This window comes from Gorilla gorilla, chromosome 3, assembly GCF_029281585.2.
Source record: "Gorilla gorilla gorilla isolate KB3781 chromosome 3, NHGRI_mGorGor1-v2.1_pri, whole genome shotgun sequence".
In the NCBI taxonomy this organism is placed as follows: domain Eukaryota; kingdom Metazoa; phylum Chordata; class Mammalia; order Primates; family Hominidae; genus Gorilla; species Gorilla gorilla.
In genome coordinates, this window is record NC_073227.2 from 70,033,210 (window position 1) to 70,046,128 (window position 12,919).

Below are 12,919 nucleotides of genomic sequence, written 5' to 3' on the forward strand. Positions count from 1 at the left end.
AATCACAATTATTTGAAAGTCTATCTGAAACTCCAACATCTAGGTCACCTTTAGGTCTATGTCTATTATCTTGTTTTTCTTGTGGTCTGTTTCTTAGATGCCTGGTAATTTTTAATTAGACTTCACACATCATGCCTCAAAAATTTTAGAGGTGGCCAGTCGCGGTGGCTCATGCCTGTAATCCCAGCACTTTGGGAGGCCGAGGCAGGTGGATCACGAGGTCAGGAGATGGAGACCATCCTGGTTAACACGGTGAAACCCTGTCTCTACTAAAAATACAAAAAATTAGCCGGGTGTGGTGGCGGGTGCCTGTAGTCCCAGCTACTCGGGAGGCTGAGGCAGGAGAATGGCGTGAACCCGGGAGGTGGAGGTTGCAGTGAGCCGAGACTGTGCCACTGCACTCCAGCCTGGGCGACAGAGCAAGACTCTGTCTCAAAAAAAAAAAAAATTTAGAGGCTGGGTTCTCTCCTTCCAGAGAGGACTCACCTGATCTTCTTGAAGTCTGCAAACAGCAAAGAAGCACATCACTTCAATCCAATCAAAGACTGAGCTGATTCATGGCTGGTTAGAAATCTTTGTAAGGCTCAGACTACTTCTGTTTTGCCTCCACTTCTAGGGTGTGGTCCTCCCAGAGCCTCAACTGAGAGCCTGGGTTATTTCCTAAGGTCCCCCTCCTTGGCATATCTGAGTGTAAACTGTTAGAAGCAGCCAGGCCACATCTTAAATGCTTTGCTGCTTAAAAATTTCTTTCAACAGATACCCTAAGTCACCACTCTTGAGTTCAAACTACCACAGATCCCTAGGGAACGAACACAATGCAGCCAATTTATTTGCTACAGTACAACAAAGGAGACCTTGGCTCCAGTTCTCAGTAAGTTCCTTATTTCCATCTGAGACCGCATCAGCCTGGCCTTCACTGTCCATATAACTATCAGCATTTTTAGTCACAAGTATTTAACCAGTCTCTAAGAAATTCCAAACTTTCCCTCATCTTGTCTTCTCCTGAGCCCTCCAAACTCTTCCAACCTTTGCCTGTTACCCAGTTCCAAGGCTGCTTTGACATTTTCAGGTATCTTTATAGCAATGCCCCATTCTTTGGTACCAGTTTTCTATATTAGGTCATTTTTGTGTTACTGCATAGAAATATCTGAGGCTGGGTAATTTATAAAGAAAAGAGGTTTAACTGGCTTATGGTTCTGCAGGCTACATAAGCATGGCACCAATTATCTGCTTGGCTTCTGGTTCTGCAGGCTATATAAGCATGGCACCAATTATCTGCTTGGCTTCTGGTGAGGGTTTCAAGAAGCTTACAATCATGGTAGAAGGCAAAATAGGGGCAGGTACGTCAGTCATGTGGTGAGAGCAGGAGAAAGAGGGCAGCATTTGTATAATATTAAATCTAATATTAAATCTTTGGTGAGCATGGTTACCAGTTCCAGCTCCAAACAACTCTACAATGTAGATTATTTCCTGTTCTCTGAAGGGGAAGCTGAGGTGGGTAAAAATATTGCCCAAAGTTCCAAAATTTGAGGCAGGGTTGGAATTGAAACTGAATAGCCTTTGCGTGGAGATCTCAGCTTGAAACAATGTTCTAATGAACACAGAGCTTGGTGGAACCATGGTCCTTAACCAGCTGGGAAGTGCAAATTACATGATTGGGAGGTGGAGAGGCAATTTACCACAAATTGTACCTTAGCAGAGTTCGTCCGGACTTCTTTATTCTTGACATTTAAAGATCTTTCACAGTTGATTGTGAAGCAGGCCAACTCCACCTCTCCCTGCTTCCTTTTAAGAGGGAACCAAGAGAGAGGGGCCTTTCAGCTTCAATGCTGCAACTTTCCCTCACTCTCTCTCTGCTCAAATGATAGAAAATGGACTTGCCAGGTGGGAACCTTCTCTTCTGCTACTGAGAACCAGAGCAGCCTCTTGCTTGTGAGAAGAGCTGTGTAAAGACCTCTAAAATCCCACAGATTTTAAACCTTCAACTGGAGGATTGTCAATATAGTCATTTAACAATCATTTTAATTTAAACAAGATTTGAAGTCAAATGCAAAGCACACATGGTAAAAGCCAACTCTACAAAGAGAGGAAGAAAGGCCCACTTGGGAAGTTCAGAACAGCACTGGTATCTGAGCAACAGTTTTCATAGTTTTCATAAGCCTAGAAAAGAATCACAGCCCCGACTTACAGAGGCCAGAAAAATGGTCCCTTTGGATTGGAGGTCCCAAGAGCAGAAGTTCCTGGGGCTTTAGAAGGCAGGCAGCTCTCCTATGTACATGTACAAAGGAGCATGGCTGAGATGTTTTAACTGTCATTTCTACATTTCGGTCCTGATTTGCTGTTGTCATTGATATTATTTTTATTGACAGGCAGGTTGGGCTTTGAAACATTTCATCAGGCATTTCTAATCAGCCCAAAGATACCAGCTTTTGGACTTGCCCCTCTACTTTTCACTGCCTCCTGCAGTTATCTTTCCAAAGACATTGATGGGAGAACAGCCTGAGGTTGCTCTTCTGGCTTTACCTTTAATAACTGCCTCACTCCGATACTCTCTTCTTCTCCTCATGTGTCTCCAGCTACAGTGGAGTGACTTTCCCACTGTTTCTGCATACTTAACATGAATTCATCAGTTTTCCCACAGAACTCCTATCTTTTCTATTTCTTTGTTACTCTCATCCCCCGGACTCTGTGCTATATTATTTTGTAAGTGAGGTAAAGTCCAGATTAGGAGGAAAATAAAATGCAAAAACCTTAACAGATAACATCGCCTGTGCTTTCCCTTTCAGAAATCCTTCAAAGACAATGTAAAAATTCATGCAGAAGACTGGAAATCCTGAGCTCGCAGACCTATTCTGAGCCTGCATTCCACTCTGCCTGCCAATATTTCTCTGCACCTATGCCTGGAGGCCTGGAGCGCTGCTCTTCACATCTCTAGTGAGTCTCTACGAGTAAACTGGAAGCAGCAAAAGGCAGTATACTGTATCAGCGATGACAGGGACAGCCCTCACACAGCCAAAAGCCACTGCAGAAAGGGCCCCTCTGTGCTCATGGAGTCCAAGACCCAAGTCTTTATGGATGGAGAAGCTGAGGCCCAGCAAAGTGAAGAGAGAGACTCAATCAAAACAGAAACCAGAACTCAGGCTCCTGGCTCCTATTGACAGGGCTTAATACAGTGTTTACAGATGTTTGGATTTCTTAGAGAAAATGACATTATATGAATGGTGGCTGCTAGATCACGACAAGAAAGGAGCATTAAGGGGGTTCCAGTTCACCCACGATTGCAAATGTTATACAAAAGAGGATATACCAGTTTTACTTTGTTTTTTTTTTGAGACAGAGTCTCATTCTGTTGCCCAGGCATTCTGTTGCCCAGGCATTCTGCTGCAGTGGTCTCTCTGCTCACTGCAGCTTCGAACTCTCCAGGCTCAAGGGATCCTCCCACCTCAGCCTCCCAAGTAGCTGGAAATACAGGCGTGCATCACCGTGCCTGGCTAATTTTTTATTTTTTTCATAAAGATGGGATCTTGCCATGTTGCCCAGGCTGGTCTCAAACTCCTGGGCTCAAGCGATCCTCCTGCTTTGGCCTCCCAAAGTGCTGGGATTACAGGTGTGAACCACCATGCCCAGCCCAGTTTTAATTCTTAAACACAAAATCTGTCATTACCAAGTGGGATCCCAGCAGCCATAAATTTTTTCATATTTGTATAATATTGATCAAGATTTTATTATGATAAAATGTATGTAACATAAAATTTGGTATTTTAACATTTTTTAAGTACACAGTTCAGTGGCATTAAATACACTCATATTACAATGAAACCATCAGCACTATCAACTTTTAGAACTTTATCATCATCCTAAACTTCATATCCATGCAACAATAACTCCCCATTCTCCCCTCTCCGCAGTCCCTGGTAACTACTATTGTACTTTCTGTCTCTATGAATTTTACTATTTCAGGTACTTCCTTTAAATGGAATAATATAATATCTGTCCTTTTGTGCCTGGCTTATTTCACTTAGCATAATGTTTTGAAAGTTCATCCACATTGTAGCATGTGTCAGAATTTCCTTCCTTTTTAAGAATGAATAATTCCATTGTATGTACATATCACTTTTATACATTCATCCATCAGTGGGCATTTGGGTTGTTTCTCCTTTTTGGCTATTGTAAGTAGCACTGCAATGAACATGGGTGTGCTGATGAAGATTTTAAAAATACAGGAATGCAGCCTTATGACTCATATCTATGTGTAGACACAGCTGAAAAAGTAAATAGGTGTGCCGTAAGTCCCCATTCCACATAGAAGATCTACATCATCTTGATCTCCTCCACCCAAATTAAACAGTCAATATCTGTAAAGATCAGTAGCGATCTCATAAGACCAAAGAAGTAAAAGAAAGAGGAGAAGGAAGAGGAAGAGGAAGAGTAGGAGCACTTCAGCAGCACATACACTACAACTGGAACGATATGGAGATTATCATGGTCCCTGTGCGAGGATGACATGCAATTAAGTGAATTAATGCAGAAACAGAAAACTAAATGTCGCATGTTCTCACTTATAAGTGGGAGCCAAGTCTTGGGAACACACAGACATAAAGATGGGAACAACAGACATTAGGGACTCCAATAGGAGAGAGGGAGGGAGCAGGGGGCAAGAGCTGATACATTTCCTATTGGGTACTTTCTTCACTATCTGGGTGACAGGATTAAACGAAGCTCAAACCTTAGCATCAAGTAATATACCCTTGTAACAAACCTATACATGTACTCTCTGAATCTGAAATAAAAATGGAATTTTTTAAAAAAAGAAGAGTAGGAGGAGGAAGGTAAGAAGAAGAGGAGGAAATTAAGAAAAGAGGAAGAAAAAAGGAGAAGAAGAGGAAAAATCCTTGACATTTGCCTAAAATCATGGGAAATTTTGAGGTCAGTTCTCGAAAACCTGATCCTGGTACCTGATGCACAGAACAATAGCCCATAGGGTTCCATCCATGCCACTCCTACCCAAGAAGGTTCAAATACCATGAACCCACTCCAGGAACCATTAGCTACAGACTAGAGGCTTTGAATAGGCTTAGTCAATTCTAAGGAAAGATGCGTTTAGCACTAAGAAAAACTCACAGAGGTTTACAGGGTCCTGTTCTACCTACATCTTAAAACATTTAAGCCCTTTGATCTAACTCATTATGGGTTTAGAAAGACAGCAGGAAACACACATTGGTATTTCTCCTTTACTCCACTTCCTCTTTCCTTTCCTTTACCCAGAGTCAGATGAATTAACTCCAAGATTTTACCCAGAGGCTCCAAACGACGACTTTAGGGCCAGGCACGGTGGCTAATGGCTATAATCCCAACGCTTTGAGCAGGGAGAATAGTTTGAACCCAGGAGTTCAAGATCAGCCTAGGAACCATAGCAAGAGCCCATCTCTACAAAAAATAATAAAAAATTAGCCAGGTTCGCCGGGCACAGTGGCTCTTGCCTGTAATCCCAGCACTGTGGGAGGCCGAGGTGGGCAGATCGCCTGAGGTCAGGAGTTCAACACCAGCCTGGCCAACATGGTGAAACCCCCTCTACTAAAAATATAAAAATTAGCCAAGCATGGTGGTTCACGCCTGTAATCCCAGCTACTCGGGAGGCTGAGACAGAAGAATTGCTTGAACCAGGGAGACAGAGGTTGCAGTGAGCCAAAATCATGCCACTGCACTCCAGCCTGGGTGACAGAGACTCTGTATCAAAAAAAAAAAAATTACCAAAGTACAGTGCTGCACATTTGCAGTCCCTGCTACTCAGGAGGCTGAAGCGGGCAGATTGCTTGAGCCCAGGAATTCGAGGCTGCAGTGAGTTATGATCATGTCACCATACTCCAGCCTAGGTGACAGAGGCCTTGCCTCTAAAAATAAAAGGGAATAAAAGACTGTTATAGAATAAGTAACATAGTACTGTCAGGCTCACTTTGGCAGCAAATACATCAAAATACAGGGCGTTTTGAAGGGCTTGTTTCTGTGCTTAAAGTTGTCAAGAGCTTAGGAAACTCAGCGGAGGCCTGGATGAGTCATTGCAATTTGCTGGAATACTATATGGATAGGATGATTATGCTAATAAGCATGCCAGCAGCAATGGTTGGGGCTCACACACTGTAACCTTTGCTCAGGTGAAGCTTTTATTTTTATTATTACTTTTTATGTTGAAGCCGTTGCAGACTTTGTTTTCCCGGACCTTTTAAGAGGAAGTCACTGGCATGATGCTCATCACCCTGACCACGGCAGCAGTGGGAGCCAGAGGACTTGCTCTTGAACACACAATAAGATGTTAATGGGAATCTGCAGAAATAAATGCAGGAACCCTGAGAGCAGTCGAAAAATCAATGAGTGTATAATTGTTACTGTTGCCCTGGTTTTACCTCCACCCTATTGCAATATAATTGACATCTGTAAATGATCTCCAAGTTGCATCTTTTCCAATTCAGCTTTCTCTGAAACCCTATGGTAATCTTTTTTTTTTTTTTTGAGACGGAGTCTCGCTCTGTCACCCAGCGCCCAGGCTGTAGTGCAGTGGCACGATCTCGGCTCACTGTAAGCTCTGCCTCCCAGGTTCATGCCATTCTCCTGCCTCGGCCTCCCGAGTTTTTGTGTTTTTTTTTTCTTTTTTTTTGGAGACAGAATCTCACGCTGTTGCCCAGGCTGGAATACAGTGGCACAATCTCAGCTCACTGCAACTCCCACCTCTGGGGTTCCAGAGATTCTCACGCCTCAGCCTCCCAAGCAGCTGGGATTACAGGCGCGTGCCACCACACTTGTCTAATTTTGGTATTTTTAGTAGAGATGGGGTTTTGCCATGTTGGCCAGGCTGGTCTCAAACTCTTGGCCTCAAGTGATCTGCCCACCTCAGCCTCCCAAAGTGCTGGGATTACAGTCATGAACCACTGTACCTAGCCCCCTATATTAATCTTAAAAGAGTTAATTTGCCAGCTTAGAAACCACTGGTGTTTTCCCATGCCAAAATCCTCCCAGATAAAGCTGCAGTGGTTGCTTGGCATTTAAGGCTCTTCATGCCAGAGCCCTAAAGTACTCTGGCTCTATGAAACAGAGGTTGTGTAGTGTAGGAATTACCTCTTACCTCTTAGGGATTAGTTCTTACCTCTGAAACCTAGTTCTACCATTTACCAGCTGTGTGGCTTTCAGCAAGTCTCTAAACCTCCAGATGCCTCAGTTTCCTTAACTGTTAAATGGGGATAATAATAGGACCTACCTACCTCACAGGGCTTTCATTAGAATTAAATTTATGATCTATAAAACACTAAGAATGGTGTAAGCAGTGCTGGGCACCTATAATCCTAGTGCTTTGGGAGACCAAAGCGGGAGGATGGCTTGAGGTCAGGAGTCTGAGACCAGCCTGGGCAACAACACTACAAGACCCTGTCTCTAAAAATAAAAAATAAAAAATTCATGGGGCGTGGTGGCCCGTGCCTGTTGTCCCAGCTACTCAGGAGGCTCAGGTAGGAGGATTGCTTGAATTCAGGAGTTTGAGGCTGCAGTGAGCTGTGATCCCACCACTGCACTCCGGCCTTTGTGACAGAGCAAGACATTGTCTCTTAAAAAAAAAGTTATTATCTAATGTCACCCTACTTCAAGCACCCATGAGGCAAACCTGACCTGTCAGTTCCTCAAATACCATCACTGGGTTCTATTACCGCATAGGGTCTTCTGCTGCATGGACTGCCCAGTGCCAGTCTTGAAATTCGGTTCTCACCCATTGATGAGGTTTGGATTTGTGTCCCCACCCAAATCTCACGTTGAATTGGAGGGGCGGCCTGGTGGGAGGTGATTGGATCATGGGGGTGGATTTCCCTCATGCAGTTCTTGTGATAGTGAGTGAGTTCTCACAAGATCTGATGGTTAAAAGTGTGTGGCACTTCCCCCTTTGCTCTTTGTCTCTCCTGCTCCACCATGGTAAGACATGATTGCTTCCCTTTCACCTTCCACCATGACTGTAAGTTTCCTGAGGCCTCCCAACCATGCTTCCTGTTAAGCTTGTGGAACCGTGAGTCAATTAAACCTCTTTTCTTTATAAATTACACAGTCTCTTTATAGCAGTGTGAAAACAGACTAACACACCATCTTTTGAGATCCAGCTCAAACCTTATCAGCCCCACAAACCTTTTCTTGCTCCCTTTTGTCCCTCAGGAATCCCTTTGTATGAATCTCATGCTGTTTGACGTTACGGTTACTGTAATCAAGCCTTTAATGAGAGAGAAAATAAAAGTGCTTTGCATGTTGTAAAGTACGACACAGATGTGATTCTTTTTTTTTGTTTTTTGTTTTCGAGACGGAGTCTCACTCTGTAGCCCAGGCTGGAGTGCAGTGGCACCATTTCGGCTCACTGCAACCTCCATCTTCTGGGTTCAAGCAATTCTCCTACTTCAGCCTCCCAAGTAGCTGGGATTACAGGCACCCACCACCACGCCTAGCTAATTTTTGTATTTTTAGTAGAGATGGGGTTTCACCATGTTGGCCAGGCTAGTCTTGAACTCCTAACCTCAGGTGATCCACCTGCCTCGGCCTCCCAAAGTGTTGGGATTACAGGCGTGAGCCACCGTGCCTGGTCAATGTGATTTTACTGACAATAGTGATACCATCTTATCTCCGCCCCAGTACTATGTTAGGTCAGGGATCACATCTATTATCTTTGTTTTTCCCATAGTGCTTTCTATTATCAAATTTGTCAGGATTTTTTTTTTTTTTTTTTTTTTTTTTTTACTTTAGGATGGGTTCTTACTATGTTGACCAGGCTGGTCTGAAACTCCTGGGCTCAAGGAATCCTCCCACCTCAGCCTCCCAAAGTGCTGGTATTACAGGTATGAGCTGCTGTGCCCCACCAAACATTTTCAAAGGATAAGAAAATGATTACTACTGTAGGGTGAGTTGGTTTACCAGGTGGGTTTTCTGTAGAGAGATCACAATGGAAAGCGTGATGCAGATGTGTTATGGGAAAACGCAGAATATGTTCAGATCATGGCTGTTTTCCAGGAGGTCACTGCAGAAAGCTCCAAGAAGCCAACGGGTGGCAAGTCAGGAGGCTGTTCAGCCTCTCTCAAGGTTTCTTTTGAGCCTTCTTTTCAACTTAAACCAGGGAACTGCTCCAGGCTTTGCTTCCCACTTTCTATTTCAAACCTTCTCTCTCACACCTAGTTTTCCTGGTGTCTACATGTGTCAGTTACCAGTCTGATCTGCAGGCAACAGAAACCTTGTTTCACTCTACCTAAAGAAAATGTACTAGAAGTACAGTTGAGGCTCACAGAACAAAAGAAACCAGACTGCAGGCTTGGAAAAACACTGGAGTTAGGTAGGAGAGCTCTAGAGCCTAGGCATCAGGAGCCACAGCTGCCATTAGGCCGCAGAGTGAGCCAGTAACTGCTCCTCCCAGAAGCTGTGTTCCCTACATCTTTGACTCACCTGCCAAGTCAAAGTCCTAGAGGAGAACATGTGATTGGCCAGGCTGGGTTGCAGGCTTACGCCAGGCTGCAGTGGGAGGGGAAGTGGAAGATCTGATCCTTTTGATTTCTGTCCTAGGAAGCGGGCACTATGTCCTACCAGAGCTACACACAGCAAGGTAAAGACAACTCCCTAAAAGGGAAGGAGCTTTCAGGGAGTCACCTTGACTCGAGAAGGGGAACTGGATGCTAATGGCTAAGTGACCAAAAAAACAGCTACCACACTATGCTTCTAGGTCTGCGTCTGGATTCTATCTTCTAGTCTAGCCCACCTGGATGGATGAATCACTTGCAAAACTCCCTGTACTGTGATTCTACTTCTCCCCAGGAGGCTGCCCTTCTTTCTTGGTGGCACGTGCTGCTGCCTGAGAGCAAAGGTTGTCACACCCCATGGTCCTGGGATGCTGAAACCCAGGCCCAGTGCTCTATGCTCATACCTACCTGGAGGAATGGGAGAGATGAGACAGAGGTGTATGCTGGGTCTGTGACCTGGAGCTCAGCACACTTGAAGGTCAGAGCAAAGAGAGAGGTTGCAAAGGAAAGCAAAACAAACTAAGTTAGCCCTGCAGCCACACTACTCCATCTCTCACACACTAGGCACTTAGTGCTAAGGAGAGCGGAGAGGCGTCAGGAAGAGCTATCTCTATTTTAAGCTCTGTCGTCTGGTGCCACTATCTGCAAAAGATAGCGTCTATGCAAAAGGAACAATGAAAAGCAAGAGGCAGTTTGGTAGGCAGAGGCATTTCTGAGAAAGTTCTCCTCATTCACAATCATACAAGACAGGGACTGTCTTCTTTCTGTCTGTGGTCTTTGTCATCTGCCTATGACACCTGGAACTGTGACAGCCATCTTGTGATGACTATGAGGGAACAAACCTGAGGACAAGAGGCCACTCCCTGAGGATGCCAGAGAAAAAGGGACTCAGATTGGATCCTGGTGATGTTGCTGGGCCATTTCATCAACCAACCTTGGAACTTGGAAAGTCTTCCAGACTTTCTGGTCCATCAGACAATATACTTCATTCCTGTTGAAGATGCTAGTAGTTCTGATTTCTGTTAAAACTGCAATCATCCTACCTGAAACAGCTTTCTAGCCACTCTTCTAAGCACTGGGCACAATCTAAGACCTGCTGACATCATCCAACTGTGGAGTGTGAGCCTACAGAGGGAAATTCTTCCCACCCAAAAAAGGAGAAGGCTTTCTGCAGCTGCACAGTGAATGCATGCCTCAGGCCAGCCCTCCTATTCCTTATCCTTTGTCTTTTTTGGACAAGAATCATGTAATTTGGGATCATAGATATTGGGTAATTACTATGGCAATGATTAGGGATTCACTTCAGGAATAAGGAAATATAATTATAGTCCCATTTCAGCTTGTTTCCATGACAACAGGGGCAATTGCAATTGATCAGCAGTTTTCTTCCTAAACAGATCCGTGAGTCTCATTCAAATGAAATGTTAAAGAGCAATTAAATATCCTCATCAAACAAACTAGAGTTGCTGGAAGAGACTGGAGTCAGATTATCTGACTTAGAGGCTCATCCTGAACTCCCGTATTCTATCAAAATATACGGTATTTGATAGGCTATAGTGTACCAAATTACCTGTTAATTACAAAAGAAACAGGGTACGTCATACAAATTCAAGGAAGAGGAGGAAAGTTTGGAATCTCAAATGGAAAATCTTAGAATTGAAGTCAGAGGGTCATCTACTCCAGTCTGTAAGCTCAGTCCTAAGACATCACCTAAGACAAACGATCTTCTAACTTTCCTCTAAAGCCCACTTCACAGGCTTCCATGCTATTTATTCCACTGCTACGTTTCCCCATGTGGAGAAAGATCTTTCCATAAACCTCTGTAGCTGTCATTTGAATCAATTTTCCTCTGGTTCATGCTCTGGAAATGGTAGTCATCAATATCCTCTTTATCTCAATACTAATATTAACCTGCTTTTTAAAGGGCTTTATTGCAGATAGCACAATGTCATACGCATTTTTGTCCTCCTAATAATCCTGGGAGATGAAGGGGCTAGCTAGGTGAGGGTCACACAGCTCTCGAGTGAGACACCTGGCTTCCTGAGAGGTCCCCAGCTCCTGTTCCGCTGCATTTACCACATATTGTATCTCTAAGAATCGCTATACCTCAGCAGTCCCCAACCTTTTCAGCACCAGGAACCGGTTTTGTGGAAGGTAATTTTTTCATGGACAGGGGGTGGGAAGATGGTTTCAGGATGAAACTGTTCCACCTCAGATTATCAGGCATTAGATTCTCATAAAAAGCACGCCACCTAGATCCCTCGCATGCACAGTTCACAATAGGGTTCATGCTCCCATGAGAATCTAATGCAGCTGCTGATCTGATAGGAGGTGGAGCTCAGGCAGTAATGCTCCCTTGCCTGCCACTTACCCCCTGCTGTGCGGCCTGGTTCCTAACAGGCCACAGACCGGTACTGGTTCACCACCTGGGGGCTGGGGACCTCTGCTATAACTGATTCATCAACCTTTTTCTCTAGACATATTCAGCTCAGCTCTGTTGATTTTCCTGCTTAGTACCTAATTTTTATTTAATGGGTTTTGCACCTCTTCACCATTCCCTATTCAATTTCAGCACATTCCAGCTTCCTAAGGATAGAGGATAAACAATCAACTAAAACAGGTCCTTTCTGACTTCATCCTCTGAAAAGCAGCAAGGTCAGGTGAATCAATGCAAACAACGGTAAGCAGGGAGCCTGCACTTCAGTATAACTTCATTGGTAACATGAAGTCTCATGGCACCAACTGTGGATTCTTCCTTTTCCAGCAGGTCTGAGGGACAGTGATACTCTTTACCAAGGTGGGAAACTGGAGGCCAAATTAGATGAATATTGACTTGTCCAGTGGGAAAAGTCAGTATGGGGAAGAGCAGTAATCATGCATTCATTCATGGAATAAATGCTTACTGAATACCTGCTATGTGCCAGGCCCAGCGTTAGAGGCGGGAAATACAATGAATGGCAAGTCACAAAGCTTACTTTTAGGGAAAGGTCAAGGAAGTTGTGAGAACAATGTCAGGGGAAGGGGCCTGATCTAGGCTGAGGGAATCAAAGAAAGCTTGCTCTCCTAAGGAAGGCACATTTGTGCAGAAAACTCAAGGATGGAGAGGAATTAGACGAAGGAGGTGGAGATGGGGGATGGGGCTATTCAAGAAAAAAGCACTACCATGTGCAAAATGGGCAGGCTTGGATTGTAGTCACATTTCTTTTCTTTTTTTTTTTTATTATACTTTAAGTTTTAGGGTACATGTGCACAACGTGCACGTTTGTTACATGTGTATACATGTGCCATGTTGGTGTGCTGTACCCATTAACTCGTCATTTAACATTAGGTATATCTCCTAATGCTATCCCTCCCCCCTCTCCCCACCCCACAACAGGCCCCAGTGTGTGATGTTC

At 44.2% G+C, this 12,919-nt stretch overlaps 1 protein-coding gene and 1 pseudogene across 3 annotated transcripts in view; one reads left to right on the forward strand and one right to left on the reverse strand.

The window, feature by feature from the left end:
- The window catches only part of CRACD (capping protein inhibiting regulator of actin dynamics), a 280,521-nt gene that overhangs the window by 37,875 nt on the left and 229,727 nt on the right, over window positions 1-12,919 (reverse strand). The window lies entirely within an intron of this gene.
- Window positions 4,435-4,534, forward strand: LOC134758414 (uncharacterized; annotated as a pseudogene).